This window comes from Pinus tabuliformis, chromosome 2_1, assembly GCF_031772625.1.
Source record: "Pinus tabuliformis cultivar Carrire ecotype Pingquan chromosome 2_1, CPIR1, whole genome shotgun sequence".
NCBI classification, from domain to species: Eukaryota; Viridiplantae; Streptophyta; class Pinopsida; order Pinales; family Pinaceae; genus Pinus; species Pinus tabuliformis.
In genome coordinates, this window is record NC_142299.1 from 878,389,979 (window position 1) to 878,410,023 (window position 20,045).

Here is a 20,045-nt window from a genome sequence, read left to right on the forward strand (position 1 = left end):
CTTTTCCCCACAACACAATCCATACCCTAAATCATACTATATGATCCCAGTGGTAGTAAATTTAGATGTGTTGATGTAGGCATACCATTAAGCTCGAATGCACAAGCTCTTACCTAGTGATGAACTCTCTTCTTAATACCTATAGCCAACTACACCAACCAAGACTCTGCATGCACTTCTTTCCTCAAGCCACACTTATCCACAAGGTCAGGATTAACATAACTATAATTATATCCAAGATAAATAAAAATAGAAACAACTCGACCATAGAGCTTACCTTCCATCTCAATAATGGACACCTGATTATCTTCTTGCTTGTTTTCCACATGTGCATAAATCCGAGGAATGCTATGACCAACATCCCCAACTGTCTACGCCCCCTGAGCAATATATATCTGAGGCCTATTTCCATGGTAAAATGGACAATCCTTCTTGTGATTATCTTTTCCACATATCTAACTATTGACAGTGCTGGACCTGCCAACATGTCAAGGGGATCTCCCCAGTAAGAAGTCCCAATTAGACCTCAGACTGTTTGGTGTAGGAGTCCCAGCAGTGGGTCATAAGGTAATGCCTTGATTGCGATGTCGCACAGAGGCAAGTAAGATAACTCTGTCAATAGCAAGGGTGTGACTGATGCAGTGAGTCAAAGATGTATGAGAGGTTCTAACACTTCGAAGGGGGGAGAAGGTGAAGGTGAGTTCCAGGTTGAAAAGGATCAGTCCCAACTCGGCTAGGAGCACACAACACAAAATGACATGCACAGCTTCCGGTGGAGCAGTCCACTCGGATGCGGAAGTCACATCATATAAGGTAAGATAACACGTACAACACTCACGAATCAGTCTGAGACGAGTGCGACTGTTGTTACAGCAAGGTTCATGTGTAAGGTCTGTCTGATGTCCGGCAGAGCAGTCGAAACTGATGGTGACAACATTAACAACATATACAACAAGATTCATATAATATCATTTGAATCAGTTCATACACAAATGCGTAAGTTAAACAACATATATCATTAGGGCAACCGGAGCAGTCCAACTACAATAACAACATATGCATGAAAATGTGTTGGCTCTTATTATAGAAAGAAGTGTAAGTCACAATCATACAATACATCCATGTAAACTTGCTAGCCCCAACAGTGGAACGTTACAGCCACATCTACCTCCTCCTCCAAAGAGATGTACTAGCTCCGTGCAATCGAGAAGCCAAGGCGCGTTATAATACTGTCCAAGCTGTCTTCAAGATAGTCCTAATAGAAGCTTGGCTGACCAAAAGCCTTTACAATGAGTTATGAGGGGCTATTTATGGCAAAGGGTGGGGTGACCCTTAACATTCCCCTTTGTGACAGTTCAACTACCCTCATGAATCTTCACCTACTCTATGACTGTTACATCCAACTATTGACGCTTGACTTACACTTGACATGACTCAACATTACAATGCATATGTACTCATGTGAGACAACATGGCTTGAGCAAGCCTTGCAAGACATCACTGAAACTCGGTCCGTTGTGATGAGACCAACTCTTTTGACATGCTTGTGATGGTGAAGGTGGTGAGCTGATGCCAAGCTTGGTCATCTGTAATGGTGTGCATGCACCATATCGTGACATCTTGTTAAGCGAACTCTTGTCTCCGTTGCAACCGGTGCATTGGTTTGGCTCCTTCATCCAACTGGTCTGCTAACATGCGCATGGTCTTCTTGGGTGCGGCTGAACCGGAAACACACTAATGTATAGTGTCTGTGCTAATCTTCAAGTGTGCATTGGTGTTCATGCACATCAACTTGCCAAAGTACATGTTCATCTTCAGTTGGACTTGCTTCTTGTCTTCGCCTTGGTGAGTGTGTTGAATGGGTTGGATTGCATGTGTGCGCACAATGACATGCATGCTGTTGAATCCCTTGCATGTGATCAACAACACTGCCCACCATGTTTTCTCTGTGTCAGCTGTTGGGATGGATATTTAACTTGTACACGCACAGTTTCATCCGTGAGTGCACGTTGCGCCCACTGTTGTTCCTGATCCTGCTGCAACGCATTCATCTGTCTGTGCAGCTTCATGTTCTTTCTTGAGTTGCTACTTCGGCACATGCAGCTCCTTCTTCATTCCATTCTCTGTCTTCGAGTGACCTTCATGTTGCGTCGTCAACTCATAGCCTAAGTCTCCAAAGTTGCATTCATTATGAGTGGATCTGCTTGATCTTGCAACTTTGTTCCACCTCTGTGTTGTTAACAACCTTCCTCTTGCATTCGTTGCATTCATTGAATTCATTGCATCCAGTATGCTACCTTCAGCTATTGTTCATGATGTTTCTCACTGTGACATTGTTTCTTGATTTCCTTGTCTACAAACAACTTGACGTCTTCGTGAGTAGGCAAGCTCATAGACACTTGATCGCCCACATCTCTAGGTGTGCTCTGAATGGTGTCTTCAACGCTGCTCTCTTGGAAACCATTGTACCTGCACTGCTGAGAGGCAGATGAGCACTTGAAATACCTGGGGACATGGAAACACTCATGGAAAGCAATTTTTTAGTCGAAAACCAAAATGAACTTTGAGAACCGACTTGCAACATACCTGCATGACTGATCATGAAGGTTGCGTAATTTCAGCCAGGATGTTGGGAGACCGACTGCCAAGACTGCACAAGGCACAGTCTGGGCTGCTGGGAGACTAACTAACTGTTGGAACTACGCAATGCACAGTCTAGTCTGGCTCCTAACTGTTGGGATTGCGGAATGCCAATTCCAGCTGGGAAGGACTACTAGCCTAGGGACAAATTTGCGTAATTTCTTGGGCCAAGCAGCCACTATCCTCCAGAAATGTGCAAAACAATCCTAGAGGCCAACGCTGGGAAGGAATGTGCAAATATGGAGAGGAAGGTGAACCTTCTTCCCCAGATTGCGCAATGCAGCCTTAGTGAAGGCAGAGTCCGGGCCAAGGTTGGCCCGACTTGCTGACGGGAAACTAAAAGCAACTAAGACAGTAAATGCATGGCGACACTAAGTGATAGCAGAAGTGATTGACAGTGCATGCAAAACATGAATGAAAGATTTAGTAAACATATCAATCTGCATGTGGGTGAGGCAGTTCTCTGGTTGGGTGAACGTCCATGCAAAACAGTTTCATGCATGGGACAGCAGGGAGATAGCAACGAAAACTAAAACAGAGCTAGGACAAGCTAGTATACATGTAAATGACGGCAAGCATTCAAAGAAATCAAGCAAACAATACTCCCACAAGTGAAAACACAAAAAGCGACATAAATGTAGCACAAGGCATGGGAAGCGAGCTTATCCCAAAACAGCTGAGCTGAATGTTCCGACTACTCTTAGATGTGATGTGGGATGTCAAAGCTACAAGGTTGATGTGAGGAATAAGCTATGTAGCGACTGGTTGATGAGTTTTGATAACATCGAGGTTGTGACGTGCATGCCACAAATCTAGGGGAAGCAAAACTTGGTGAGAGGTTTCTGAATTTCTCCTTGCATGTAACCTTCAACTGCTAAACATAGATCCCTGAGACGAGCGATGAATTTGCATGCTACCTTAGCAGAAGCAACCTATGCATGCAAGTCTGTTTTGCTCGATCCCGGAGGGAACCAATCAACTCAGCTGCACATGTAAGAGGTTGTTCGACTACTTGAAGGAAATGCGCATTTCTGGCTGGGAGATGGGCTGACTGCCCAGGAGATTTGCTCAATTTTTGGGTAGAGCAGCTGACTATTTCCCAAATTTGTGCAAATTCTGAGATGAGAATCCTTGCTGGGGAAATTTGCACAAATACTGTTGGGAGTGTTGGCAGGCAGGATTTCACAATCCTGGAGCCCAGCAGGCTGCCAAAGAGGATTGCGCAATTTCTGGAGGGAAGGCTGGTTGCCCTCCAAAAATGCACAATTTTCAAGGGGAAGCTACTCAGCCTGTAGTTGGACCAAGTCCGGGTGAACAACCTATGAGGGGAATGGATCCAGCTATGACCGACAGGCTGCCTTTGTGCAATAAAGACATTAAAACGTGTGAACTTGATGAAGCAAGGCAAGCTACTGTGAGGCTTGGAAGGGAGGATCCAAAACGAGGCTAAGGAAAAATTTTGGAGGGTGGTTGTAGCCGCTACAACACCAACACTGCAACGGTCCCTTACCATCACCTTTGTTTTGTTGTTCTCTTGGCTGCGACCCATGTCCCTTCTCAACTAAATTGAACTTCTTGTAAGGAACCACATTTTTTTCACACCTGCATCCTAAGGTCTTCCTTGCTTTGGTGGCCACTTCCCTTTAATTTTCTCATTTCCTTTCAAGTTACACTTAGGCTTAGCTTTTCTCTTTGACCACTCATAAGAATGCTTCAACTTCTGGATGGCCTCCTCCAACAATCTAGGCTGATCAAACTCAATCCAGTCTCTATATGTTGCTAGAAACCCACTGATGAATCTCTGAATCTTAGCCTTCTCTTCCTTGAGGTAAGGCACATACCTCAACATCTCTAGGAACCTGCTAGTATACTCATCATCTATCATAGAACCCATATGCAACTCATAAAATTCCTTAGCGCCCTGTCATCATAGTACCTCTCTAACAAATACTTCTCCTTGAAGAGTCTCTCAAACTCATCCCAAATAAACTCTTCTTCTTGAATACCCTTGAAATTCTTCACATCTTCCCACCAAATATATGTTTTGATTTTGAGACTGAAGGTGGCTATCTTGGCTTTCATGTTCTCTGAATAGTTATGCAATCTAAAGAATTTCTTCATCCCAAGAAACCATGCCTCTACATCTTACTTCTTCATCTCTCCATCAAATGTAGACGACTTGACTTTCTTGAACTCCTCTAGTAAGTACTCATAGCTCTTATAAGGATGATGACGGTGATGATTGTGATGATATCTCTTGGGTGAGGAACAATAATTATGCCCATACTTATCAGTCCTCCTGTTAGGTGTATCTAGTGATCTTCCACCTCTAACTGTATCCCCTCTATCCAACTTGTATCCAGACCAAGACCTACTAGCATATGCTCCATTAGTTTTCTCTTTCTACTCTTCACTGATCCTCAATTGTCCCTATCTTTGCAATTCTGACAAGATATGAAGAATCGTTGCGTTGACCTCTACCTACTTCTCCTTAGCCCTTTTAAGTATTTCTTGAGCCTCAACCAACCTGTCATTGTCCACTTTGCAACTTCTGATCTATGCCCTCAAAATCTTTAATGTATTTGCTATACTAGTAGAATACTCATCTCCTTATTTCCCAACTGATCTGTAAGGAGAGTCATGGGAACTGTAGTCTACCATTTTTCTCGTCATCTTTGATTTTCTTCTTCCTACAAGTTTACCATGTCAGATAAACCAAATAGATACCATAACCAAAACCATGCCCCATTGATGTTCAGGGGAGGCTTATCTCATCTGCAAGATCAGTCCACATTAGTGTGATACATGTATAATTATAACCATATAAATATAAAAGCATCATGCATGACCATACCAATTGTACACCATGGCCCCATGCATGAAAACCATAACCATTACAACATCAGGTTTTAACCAAAGAGAGCATAACCTGCTCTGGTACCACTCTGTAAACGCCTCCTCCCACATTTACCCGCTTTCACCGGCTTGTCCAGGGTAAACATGAGCTAAGGATCACTATGATAAGACTCAACCTCATATATGACCTTAAAGAAATGGAGTTGACAAATTAAGACCTTATTGACTTCCCTCAAGGGCTACAGGAACTCCAAGAGCAACCCAATCCCTCCACGTGTCCATCCCCTGAGATAACTCTCTTTTTCACTAACCTAGAGCCTCATCCACTCCCTTTCCAAATCATGCAAGCGACTGTAACCATCCAGTTGCACTGATAATCCTGCCTCCATGCAACTGTGGACTTTTCTAGTTAGTGCTATGTCAATGACCCCAAATTCTAAGCCACTTTTTCAGGGCCAGGTCTCAGGTCTATGCCCAGAACTTAGTTACACTTCCAAAACTGATAAATGACATAAAAATAAAGCTTATAAACTAAAACTTGAACCAGAACTTGATCTGACCCCTCCTAATCGGAACTGACATCCCGTTAAACACATGGTGAACATGCAACCTACAGGTCATGAATGTAAATCTGAACATAATGATCTGAAAACTTATCTGAGGATAAACAAGAAGAAACAATTCCTTCTCATAATAATTGTAATAACACCAATTATGTCTTGCATTCATTATCCAGACATTCATTAATAGAATTGTGTTAAGATTCAGGCTTGGATCTGTCAATTAACCATGCTTATAAGTAGCATATAACCAGATAAATAACAATGAGAGAACAACCGTTAAAGCCACATAATATCAAGTATATTTACTCATCAAAAGCAAGAGGAACTTAGCTCTTGTTAACCATATGCAAAATCCAACGAATTCAGGGACTTCCACGTACCACCCAAACATATATTGGACTAAACCAAATATCTCTTTCAGTCAATCACCCTCATGCCATATTCCAACCATGAATGTGGGATCTCATGGGATAAACCACTCCCTAAACAATCAAGGGAATCCATAGGCTAAACCACCTCCACCCTCACCTTACTATGATCTCACCTAAACCGGTCCCACGATCACAAAACCAAACCAATCTTGGATGCCTCAAAATTCATTCACCGTCCCTTGAGGAATTTTCCTGTCTCCACCCACCTGTTGAGGACTTCCTAGAAAAAACCATCTCCACCCCTAACCCTTGGGATTTTCCTGAGACCACCTCACCTAGATCCAAAACCTTTCGGCAATCCATAGCTCAACTGAGAAAGAACCCCATCACACCATGGCTATCTACAAATGCCAAGGCAAGGCTAAAACCATTGTCGAAACGTGGCAAAATCCATGCCACCAATAGCAAAGAAACCAAAATACACACATGCATATTCCATGCATGCCAAAACCAGCTAGGAAACCATACATGCAATATATTACCTACAAGTATTCCTATTGAAGTTTCCTAATCCAACCTTTCCTTGCTTTATCCTTGCTTTCCTTTGATTTCCGTGTCCTTCCTTTGCTTTCCGTGTCCTTCCTTTGCTTTCTGTGTCCTTCCTTTGCTTGTTTTCTTTCCTTCTCCTCTCTGAGACTAACTCCAAAGCTGGACTAACAAAAGGCTACCAACTGATGCTCTAATGTCTTTTTATTATTGATGCCTCTAATTTCTTCATTTTTCCTCTATTTTCCTTCAATTTACTCCTCACATGCAACTTGTGACATTTCACTTCCCTTTTCTCCTAATTTCCATTATTTTCATAAATAAAATGTCAATTAATGCCTCTTTGCCTTTTCAAATCCTTTTCCATTGCCTTTCTCAATTTCCCCTTAGCCATAAACACAACAAGTGATGCCCATTAGGATAATTTGCCCAACATTCAACTTGGAATAATTGTCCCATGACCTTGGTCTTATTTTGCCTTTATTAAGTCTATTACATGAACTTTTAACCCGAGATTGTTGCAATCACTCCAGTTGATGGGAGTATTAAACCTTCGCCCATAAAGTGCCTTAAACATACTCATCCTCAAGGACTCTCGATACCCATTATTGTATGCAAACTATACCAGTGGAAGATAATATTCCCACTTCCTCTACTAATGCATAACATATATCCTTAACATATCCTTCAGAATATTGTTAGCCCTCTCTGTCTGTCCATCTGTCTACAAATTATAAGTATGCTAAAATCCAACTGTCCCTAAACCTATAACACCCGCCTCCCACATCCACCCAAGTAACCATGCCAACTAGGGTAAACATCAGACGAGAGATTACTCTAATCAAATTCGACCTTCTATGTGACCTTAAGGAAGTGGAATCAATGGAACATCACCCACAGTCATCCAACATCATCGACAGAAACCTCAGGAGACAAGTCAGCCACTCAGACAACCTGTCCCTAGGTCCCACTATTTTTTTGGATCTCTTACACCATAGTCACTCTCATGCTATGGGCAAGGGAGCGACCAACAACCTAAAATCGCTCTCACATGGTTTCCTGCCAGTGACTAGAGACCAAAATTGCCAGTTCTGTGCCAGCGACCCCAAGATTTAAGCCACTTTTTCAAGCCCAGAGCCCAGGCCACTGCCCAGAATGGAGTGTTAGCTTGAAATCAGTAAAAGTATAGGGAAATAATGATGCAAAGACAATAAATTGAACAAGACCATAACTAAACCCCTACTAGCCATGACATGCATTTCGTCAAACACATCATCAACATGTAACCTACAGGTGTAAACAACATAATTAAGTGTAGGGATCTCATATTTATAAGAGAATTGCTATGAACCATTGTTCCCTCATGTCATTTGATGCATTATCCTCTATTAGGTTATAGATGCATTATCCATTCATATACAAGTAAAAGTATGCTGAGAGCCACACATAACTACTGTCATAAAATGTACATATAACCAGCATAATAGGAACAGAAATACCATAAACATATCAGCCATCAAAATCCATATATACCTCAATACATTTACACATGAAAACAAGGGAATAAATTTCTCATTAATGAATGCAATGAACCAATTGGAGATGGGACTACCACATTCCACCCAACCATAGGTTGGCTAAGCCAAGTATCTCTTCAGCCAATCACCCCCGTGCCATATTCCAAGTATGAATGTGGGACTCATAGAACACATCAAAAACACTAATCAACATGGATGCCATCGGAGTTATTTGCCTACACCATGGGAAATTTGAGTGCCTCCTAGTCTCTCAGGCTTTACCGTGGATCAGTAGTCTGATATAGGGATCACTATGCTATACACCGAGACATGCTCTCCAGGCTTTACCGTGCATCCAATCCCGAGATCACTAGGCCTAATGGAGATAAAATCCACCTCTTGGCTTTACCGTATATCCCGCCATTCAGCGGCAAGGATTCCTAGGCCCACCGAGGCACACAATATGGCTTTACCACAACCCACAGTCTGGTTTAGGGGTTACTAGGCTAGTGGCTTCATGATCCTCAGTCTAGTTCAGGGACCACTAGACCATGTGTTTGTCAATTTGGAGATCCACCCCACTCATCTTCGAATCCAATCCAGCCATCCCACATAAACCGAATGAGAGAACCCATCTCATCAAGGTTATCGGGAAATGGCAAGGCTAGGCTAAAAATATTGTCACACATGGAAAAACCCATGCCATGGAACACATGCAATCCCATGCATGCCAAAACTAGCAAGGAAAATACACATGCAAGTTGATACCTGCAATGAAGATTGTTGTAGCTGTTTGATCCCGCATTTCCCTTCATAATCTTTGCTTCCTCTTATATTCTTTTCCTTTCTTGCTACAACGCCAAAGTTCTCCAAGAAACTCTAAGTTTCCAAGAGTGAGTGAGAGAGAGAGAATAATGAGAGGGCTCTAAAGCTAAACTAACAAAAGGTTACTAACTGATCCTCATAAGCCTTTTTATGAATGAGGCCTCTTTTTTCTTCATTTTCCATTATTTTCCTTCAACTTCCTCCTCACATGCAACCTGTGACCTTTCACCTTCTTTTTCTCCTAATTTGCATTATTTTCATAAATAAATGTGCCAAAAATGACATTTTGCCTTTCCAATGCCTTTTCCAGTTTCCTTATCCATAAATAACCAAATGAACACCCCCTAAGATGTCTTTCCCAACATTCAACTTGGAATAAGTGTCCCAGCAACCATGGTTATTTTTTTTAACTTTTATTACAGGGAATTTTCACAAGGGCTGTTACAGAACCCTCCCCCTTGGGGGACACCGTCCTTGGTGTTCAATCACACATATACCTCAACAACCTGCTGAAAGAAGACATACTGCTCATGGAGCTTTATAACACAACTCGTTGCAGTATTTACAATGAAAGACCTCCTCGAGACAAAACATCATGACAACATGATAACATAATGCATAGTGGAGCTTTATAACATAGCTCATTACGGTATTTACAATGATCATCCTATTAAGTTCCAATCCACGTAACATCATAACATCATGATAACATAACCATATGATAACATAGTAACATGAAAACATAATCATAATGACATAACACACATACCGCATAGTGGATCTTTATAACATAACTCATGGCAATATTTGCATCCATACACATAGGTACATATAGCAACATCATCAAAAGATATACCAAAACATATACCAAGTCACATACCAAAGCATATATCAAAACATATACTAAACACCATATCTAAGCATATATCAAAACATCATATAGCATATACAAAACCATCATAAATCATATATCAATCACCATAAAGCATATACTAAACCAACATAAAGCACATATCAAACAACCAAAAAGCATATAACAACCACCATAAAGCATATATAAAACCACCATATTGAAGCTACTTTGCCTCAACCGGAAAACAGAAAGGATACATAGCCCGCATTTGATCCGCCATCTCCCATGTAGCTTCATCGGGCCGAAAGTGCTTCCACTACACTTTAACTTGCTCAATTGCTTGGTTCCGTAGCATGAGCACCTTTTTCTGCAATATACATTGAGGCTCTAGAGGGAATTATCCATTTGGTTCTACCTGCAATAGAGAATAGTCAATCACATGATCAACATCCTTAACATACTTCTTCAACTAAGATACAAGGAAAACATCATGGACTTTCATTGTCAGAGGCAGTGCAAGTCGATAGGCTACTGGCCCAATCCTCTCAATAATACTGAAGGGTCCACAAAGTAGTTGTGCCAGCTTACCACATGATCCAATCCACAAGGAGCTCTTTTTTGGTTTTCTGTGCAAGTACACCTATTCCCCAACTTGGAACTCCTTGAACAACATGTTCCTATCTGCATAGATTTTCTGTCTATCCTGTGTTTCCTTTAGATTCTTCTTGATCACCTGCATCTCTTGTTCCATGTCTACCAACATATTTGGACCCATCAATACCTTACTAACTGGATCACTCCAACTAATGGGAGTGTTACAACTCCGCTCATACAAAGCCTCAAAAGGACTTATCCTCAGTGACTCCTAATAACCATCGTTGTATGCGAACTCTACAAAAGATAGATACTCTTCCCACTTCCTCTATTGATGCATCACATACATCCTCAACATGTCCTTTAATATCCTGTTGATCCTCTCTATCTGTGGATGATAAGTTGTGCTGAAGGCCAACTCTATGCCCAAACTTGCAAATAACTCCTTCCAAAACTTGGAAGTGAACTCTGCAGCCCTCTCTGGCACAATCTTCTTCGGAACACCATGCAATATAACCACATCTCTAATGAATACCTATGCCACATCACTAGCTAAGAACGTAGATTTCACCAGAATGAAGTGTGCAACCTTTGTTAATATGTCCACAATAACCATAATGGAATCATGTTGTTTCACTGTCTTCGATAACCCTGTAATGAATTCCATGGATAAGACCTTCCATTTCCACTCTGGAATGGAATCAACTGTAGTAGTCCACCTGGATGTTTACACTCTGCTTTCACTCGCTGACTGTCAAAACACCTCTTCACAAACTCTGCTACATCCCTCTTCAAATTCAACCAATAGTAGAATCTCTTCACCACTGTCAGTGTCTTTTGATAACCTGGGTGACCTGAATAAGGTTTCACAAGAAACTCCCTCAATATCACTTTCTTGAGCTCACTACTATCTGGTACATATATCCTATCTCGAAACTTGACCAATCCATTTGTTGTAAGACAATAATCCATACTCTATGCACCTGCACATGTACCTGTACCCATAAATGTACCTGTATTGTCACCTTTACCTATACCACTACCTGTACATGTACCTATACCTACGCATGTACCTGCAACATGTTGTAACCTGTGCACAATCTCCATGTACTTGACATCCCGTTGACCTGCCTGCAAGATCCTATCCTGTAAGTATGTCCCATAGGAACTCATGGCTGCCAAGTGATGCACCCGTACCCGTATGCTAAGAGAATATTCCACACTATTCTCTTTACCTTTGATGTACCTGATCTTGAAATCAAAGTTGCTAATCATGGCCAACCATCTAACCTTCCTGGCGTTCAGATTCGTCTGGTCAAACAAATACCTCAACCCAATGTGATCACTCATAAGTACAAACCTCCTGCCAAGAAGATAGTGTCTCCACATCTTCAATACAAGTATAATCATTGCCAACTCAAGATCATGCATGGGGTAGTTCTGTTTGTGCTCGTTTAGTTTCTAAGACTCATAGCATACCACTTGTCCATCATGCATAAGGACTCCACTAAGTCCTCTCTGTTGGGACGTGGTCCCCTGGGGTTAAATTTTGTAACAAATTTGTTCATATAATAAAGTCTCCGCATTTTGAGGAGCAGAGCGCGCAGGTCGATAGGAGTCAAAGGGGATTTAGGAAGGTCAAAGCCCCTTAGTTTGTTAAGAGTTAAGTTGTTTTGTGACACACCCATGGTTCGCGGACCATGGTATTGTAATAGAGAGATATAAAATGAGTCATAGAGGGTCATAGAAAAGTCATTCAAGATAGCGAAGAGCATAGATAGGCAAGTTTTGGGTCTGTATTGTATATTATGTACTTGGGCGAAGGGGAAAGCTCCTGCAGCTGTGTGTGTGGAGACCTTGCTAAGTCCACAGCTGAGTGCATGGGCCCTTGCAGTTGTGTGCGCAACGTTGGAAGAGTTTGTAATTGAAGATCTACGCATAATAAAGGTTGTTTTGGAGCATTATCTGTGTATCTGTGTGTTGTTGTTTACTTCTGAAATTACTGTATGTTCACTCTATTTACTACAATTTATCATCAAAAGTACTTAATAGATGCACGAAAGTAGTAGATATGTTTAATTACATGATGTTATGAATTTTTATGGAAATCGGTGAAGGGTTTGAATCTATTAATTGTTAGTTACTGTAATTTCCAGGTTTTAAGGGTTAGGGTTCGCGAAGGTCGAAACAAATCCCTAAGAGTAACAAAAACACATCACATAGTCCTTTGGTTGCAGAAGCCTAGTTCTAGCATCCCCCAATATTGCCTTGAGTGACGCTGCAGCCTGCGCTATGTAGGTTGTTTCCAAAAGGGTCGGTAGTGTATGGTTTTGTTGGTTAGCGCAGCTAACTCTGCACCTGAGTCCAAGCCCCCTTAAGCCAACAAATGGTTTTTTTGTCAGGACTGGGATCTATCAAAGGAATGTGTGATGTGGCATAAGTGGATACCAACTAAGAAAGAAATCGAGAAGTGGATAGATTGGAAGCTTCACGAGTTTGGAGCCCAAGAAAACAAGAACTCGCACTTGTCAAAAAAAGAGTGGTTGAATAGATACCGGTATACAGAAGAACACAAAATTTTATTCTTCTCTTTTCCGTGCGAGTTATACGAATGGTTGGCTAAATTAGCGGATGGTCAAGATACGTGGAAGTTGGATAACCCTATTGTGTGGACTCCAGAACTAGTTAGGCGCATGGAAGGTTCAAAAACAAGATCGCGAGGGCTATCTAATTTTGGATCGATAGTATTTTGGGTGGATTCATTATTGAGTTCGTGATTGACACGACTGTCAGTTATACCGAAGTTGAATGCTGGTTTTTCAAAGGAATAAGAGGTAAGTATTTGAAGTCCCTGAAAACTTGGATTAAAATTCTATTGTGTGAGAAACGGGTTATGCCATTGAATTGATGTTTCGATGAGACTTGACGGGAACTACACGAAGTGGGAAGCCATCCAGAAGAGATCTAGATTTCAGTGCTGAATACAGTCCTTTGTTGAGAGTGTCTGATAGTGACGAAGAAAGTAGTAGTTTGAAGACGTCTCAAGATGCGTCATAGACGGTAAATTAGGGTATTGCGGGAATACCACATTCATCCACTCCACCTCTTCTATCAACTCTACCTCACACCCCTACACCTACACCTCCACCTCCACTATTCATTATGGTGAATGTTATGAAGATGCCCACATTCAAGGGTTTGGGGATAGAAAACCCTGAACAATTTTGGTTTGTCACAGATGTTGTGTGGAATTAACGAATGATGACTTGAAGAAAATGCCACTGGTCACAACATTGCAAGATAGGGCGTTGAACTGGTACATCAAATATAATACAACTCATCTAGCTACGATGTTGAAATATATGAAAGATGCACTGATAATGAATTCAAGAAGCCTAAGTCTCAAGCTTAGTCTGTAACTAAGGTTAAAGAAATTAAGTAGAAGGTAAATGAGCCTTGGGATTTCCATTAAATTTTAAAATGTCTGCTACAACAGGCTAATCTGCAGATCTCGGATGAACAACACAAGGATTGGTATATTGCTTCGTTGTTACCTCACTTGAGATTACCGTTGTCATAGCAGAAGATTGGAATGTTGGCTGAGGCACTGGAGATCGCTATGAAGTTGAAGACCTCACGTATCTAAGATACAAATCTGGGAGTGCAACAAATTTAGTCATAGTTGGCTAGCCTAAATATGGAGTTGCAAAGTCTCAAAAAGGGAAAAGAAGTCCAGAATGAGACCCACGCGGAAGTATGATGTTTAAAATGCAAAGGTTGCGGCCATGACAAGGATCATTGTTCGATGAATCAGAATTATCTAGTTGGAGGAGGTCCTATCCCCCTTAAGGCAAAAAATACCACTGGGGCGAGTACAGGTGTAATACCACGGTGCGTTATCTACCAGAAAACAGGAAAACATACGACGGACAATTATCATTTGCTACAGAAGTTTGTACAGACTCCCCAACAACTGTTTTGCAATTTATGTAAGCCTGTAGGTCATGACGAGCACAATTGCCAAAGTTATGAATTAATGATGGACAAAACCCCAACATATAGAGTACACACGAAGGCACGTCCTCAATAGGATCAAGGAGCGATTGCAGCGCGCAGAGGGTTCTAGGGACGAGGAAGAGGATGAGGGGGAGGAGCTGGAAGAGGTCACAGCCAGATCATTTGTTACAATTGTGGAGAACCAGGTCACTTTGCACGAGATTGTCAAAATCCAACGCACCCTTCTTGTCAATATTATCGACAAGTTTGATCATGTCATAGAATATTGTCTCGTGCTCATTGCAAAAATTCAAGAAAAGAAGACCCAGACCCAACAGCCTACTCAGAACATCTAGATGATGAGATCAGAACCACGCGAAGATGGACCCAGTGTTAATATTGTTACGCGAAGCAGTATAGCTACCGGGGAGGATAAAGGAAAACAACCAAAGGAAAATATATGGGTACGTAATTCTGCTGACAAAGATGTTGGATTCAATTTGAATAAGGAAAAGGAGACTTTTATGGAGGTGAAAAAGAGCTTTGCGGATGCAGGAGCTTCTACATCAAAGGCTAAGAGTACACACACGAAGAATCCTGAAGAAGTCAGTACTATTCAAGAAATAAATCCTTCATTGTTAACGTCTTTCTTACATACCTATATGAAGCTCATAAGGGACCAAAAAGTAGTAGAGGGACTACAAGAGTTGATAGATAACTACGTTGGCAAGGGTAAACCACTGTTTGAACAACGCGCAGTGCATAAGGTGGACAAAGGTAAGAAAAGGACTGGTCGGGAGATAAGATTGACTGCCCAAATTGGAGAGTTTGAAATGGACTAGGTGATCCTTGATCTAGGATCTGATGCCAATGTGTTGCCTAAACAAACCTGGGAACGAATGGGAAAGTTGGCACTACAGTGGTCCCCAATCTAGTTGTGGATGACAAACTAGCAAAAGATTATTCCTATGGGTTGCCTACATGGAGTAATTGTGGATATTGAAGGGGCGCACACCATAGCCGATTTTGAAGTAATTGAAATAGTGGATGACAGTAATCCATACCCGGGCTACTTGGAATTGATTGGGCATTTGATATGAATGTGGTCATCAACCTAAAGAAGTGCAACATGAAATTTGAGAAGAAGGAACTAAGGGTTATTGTTCCATTGGATCCAGTCGAGGGTGCACGATATACTGAATTAGTCCAAGATTATTATGAGGAGGATGATATTGAGAAAATATATAAGCTTACTGCGCGGGATGAGGATTGGATCAACCCTATGGCGGATGGGCGAATTACTTGGGAGAAGGAAAACTCCTGCAACTCGAATTCAGATGAGGAGCTCAAACACTGGAAGAACAAATTGCATGAGGTATCGACGTTGCGATGCAACAAGCTTACTAAGTCACTCTGATGTATATCCACTGAGGTATGCAACTTACCGTATTATGATGGTTTAGAAGATGTAAATTTATTTTTGGATAAATTTGAAAGGTATGTACCTTGAGAAACATTGGTTCCAAGCACTAGACATTGCACTAAGAGCTACACCTGCCAAATGGTGGGGTACACATAAGAACAATTTTGTAGACTAGAAGGAATATTGAAGGATGATGAAGTTGCGATTTGGGTATGCCAATACTCGCATTACAGAGAAATATATAGGAAAGTATGATCTGCGCGAGCATCTGGCTCGATGGACAAAAGTATGGGGAGAGGAGCCACAACCAGAATGGGTTCACATATTCTGCCACACTTTGGATAGTATTCTGATGAACTGGTATCTAGAAACATAGATGTGACATAGAACCACAGAGTGGGATGTTCTGAAGGAAAGCTTTTTTTTAACTTTCAGTTTTGAGGATGGATTCGAGTGTATTGATGAAGCGTTACAAGAGATCAAAGTTGCCATATTCAGAACGTCTAAAGAACCTATCACATGGGTACAACGAGACTAGAATACGCAGTTGTGCCATTCTCTGGAATACTACAATGTGACCACAGAAGAAGGTGAGGAAGATCCCAGGAACATCAGTATTCCCGAGTTAGAAGGACATCGTGAAGTTCAAGACCTAAGGCAGAAGTTCGTGACATCTCAAACCCCTTGAAAACTAAGAAAGTGAGCAATGGGTTGGAAGCGTAGACGAAGTTCACAAATATAGGTGATTACTGGGATGAGGACATAGTTGATAAAGCTGCAGAGTTATTGCAGGAGTATCAGGACTTGTTTCCCACAAAGTTCTCTAATCTAAAGGGGATAGTAGGTGATCTGGGTGTCATGATGATCAATCTAAAGCCAAATGTGAAGCTGGTGAAGCAACACCCATACCAGTTGAACCCTAAGTACAAGGAAAAAGTGCGTGAAGAATTAGATAAGATGCTTGCATCATGAATTATTGAGCCTGTAGAAGAATTGGACTGGGTTAGTCCTATGGTGGTTCAGGAGAATAAGATGAAGGGTGAAATTAAAATCTGCTTTGATTTAAGAAAGTTGAATGATGCTTGTGTCCATGATCCATTCCCTACGCCATTCACAAATGAAGTATTGGATAATGTTGGAGGTCAGGATGCATATTCGTTTACAGATGGGTTCTTAGGATATCATCATATCAAAATTGTGTCGGAGGATTCGAGTAAGACTACCTTCGCTACAGAATGGGGTTGTTTTTAGTATACAGTTATTCCGTTTGGACTTAAGAATGCCCCTGCAATCTTTTCTAGGTTGGTAGTCGCAGCTTTCAAATAATTTATTCATAAGGTTTTGGAGGTTTACTTTGATGATTAGATAGTGTTTGGGTTAGTAAAGAAGCATGTTTCCAATCTTCGCCTCATGCTGGATACTTGTCAAAAGTATCAGATATCCCTTAATCTAAATAAATTCACATTCCGCGTACCATATGGGATACTCTTGGTCCATGTTGTCTGTAAACAGGGGTTGATGGTGGACCCTGCCAAAATTGCAGTGATTATCAATTTGTAGCCTTCGAGGAATGTCAAACAGTTTTGTGTGACATTGGGCCATACATGATATTATAGGAAGTTCATCAAAGCATATGTGCAGATCACTGCACCCATGGAGAGATCACTGAAGAAGGATGCAACATTTTTTTGGGATGATGATTGCTAGAAGGGTTTGGATGTATTGAAGGAAAAAATGGTTACAACGCCTATTCTAGTATTCCCTGACTAGAAGAAGGAATTCCACGTAAATGTAGATGCATCCTTCATAGCATTAGGAGTTATGCTAACCCAACCAGGCACTAGTGATATTGACCATCTGATTGCGTTTGCAAGCAAGAAGTTGTCTACAGCTGAAAAGAATTGTTCAACCACGGAGCGTGAAGGATTGGCCATGGTGTATGTGCTCCCAAAGATTAGGCATTATTTGTTGGGTCTGCACTTCAAAATGTACACAGACCATTCCGCTTTGAAGTACCTGGTCGACAAGCCTGTGTTGGGGGGGATTTGTAGATGGTTGTTGCTCTTTCAGGAGTATGACTTTGAAGTAGTTGTGAAGCCAAGGTGACTAAATGTTGGACCAGATCACCTTTTGCGGATTGAGAATGGAGATGAACCTACAAATATGGATGAAGGATTGCCTGATGCACATCTCTTTGTTGTGCACATCGCAAATGAACATTTTGCAGACATAATCCAATTCTTGTCTATAGGTATAGCTCCTGAAGGGTATACAACATAACAAAAGAAAGAATTGGTGGTCAGGGTTGCAGATTTTTCTGTCATTGCAAGGCACTTATATAAAATGGGATCGGATGAAGTGTTGCATAGGTATGTCCCAGATTATGAACGACAAAGTATCCTCACTGAAGCACATGGAGGAGTTGCTGGAGGACATTATGCAGGAAGAGTGACTGTGTAGAAGATCCTACGAGCTAGGTTATGGTGGTTAACTATGAATAAGGATTCCAAGGATTATTGCAGGGCGTGCAATGTCTATCAGAGAACGGGGAGGTCATCGCCAAGGGATGAATTGCCTCTGAACCTGCAAATGTTGTTATAGGCATTCGATAAGTGGGAAATATACTTTGTGGTATCGATTTAGCCACTAGGAAAGAAGACAGGAGCCAGATACATCATCACAGCCACAAAATACTTGACCAGGTGGGCTGAGGTGCAACTTGTGAAGGATTGCAGCGTGACCACAGCTGCGAAATTCATTTTTGAATACATTTTGTCTTGGTTTGGTTGCCCTAAAATTTTGATGAGCAATAGGGGTTCACACTTCTTGAACGAAACAATTGTTGCTTTGCCTGAAGAATTCCAAATGTATCATCAGAAAAGTACGTTGTATCATCCTCAAGCGAACGGTAGAGTGGAAGCCTTTAATAAAATCTTAGAATGTACTTTAACGAAGATTTTCAATGCCAATAGGAATGATTGGGATGTGCACATACCATTTGTTCTGTCGATGTATAAAACTACCTGTAAAAAGTTGACGGGAGAGACACTGTTTAGACTGGTTTATGGATAAGAGGTCGTGATGTCGATGGAGTACATCATGTCAATCTTACGGATTTTTTCACTCACAGGGATGGTCGATCGAGATACCATGGAAGAATGCCTCGTGTAGATAGTTGAATGGGAATAAGATCACTTCCTGGCTGGTTTTCATCAGCAGGTGCAGAAGGCTCACGAAAAGGCATGGCATGATCGCCACATTAAGAAGCGCACCTTTAAAAGTGGAGATTTAGTATTACTATACGATATTAAGTTCACAAAGTTTCCAGGAAAGTTCCAGATGCATTGGTTGGGGCCATATATTGTCAAGGAGATTATGGATGGAGGTGCAATTCAGCTCGTGAAGCTGAATGGGGAATTGTTTCTAGGAAAGATCAATGGGAGTTGGTTAAAGTTGTACAGGGGCGATCCCACCCTTGTGCAATGACTATATGGATGCGGGACAATCTTAGTACTCTGGGAAGTTGCAAGGAAGTGTAGGACTATAAACTACATTGCCAGTTAGACAGTTTGACGAAGCGAATGGGCTACGCGACGAATCAAGGAGAGGCACAATGTTGGGTCCCTATAATACTAGTGATTACCCCATTACTATTGTAGTTATACCCCTTATTTATATTGTTGTGCCCCTATTACCCCCATATTGTTATTTCTGTGCCCCATAGAATCCCTCTATTGTTATTTTTGTGGCTTTATATTATTATTGTTAGGTCGGCTGGATTATATTGTGACTCCTTAGACTCCTATATATAGAAAGGAGGTTTTGTCATTTGTATCATCGAATAATTGTTCATTTATGTAA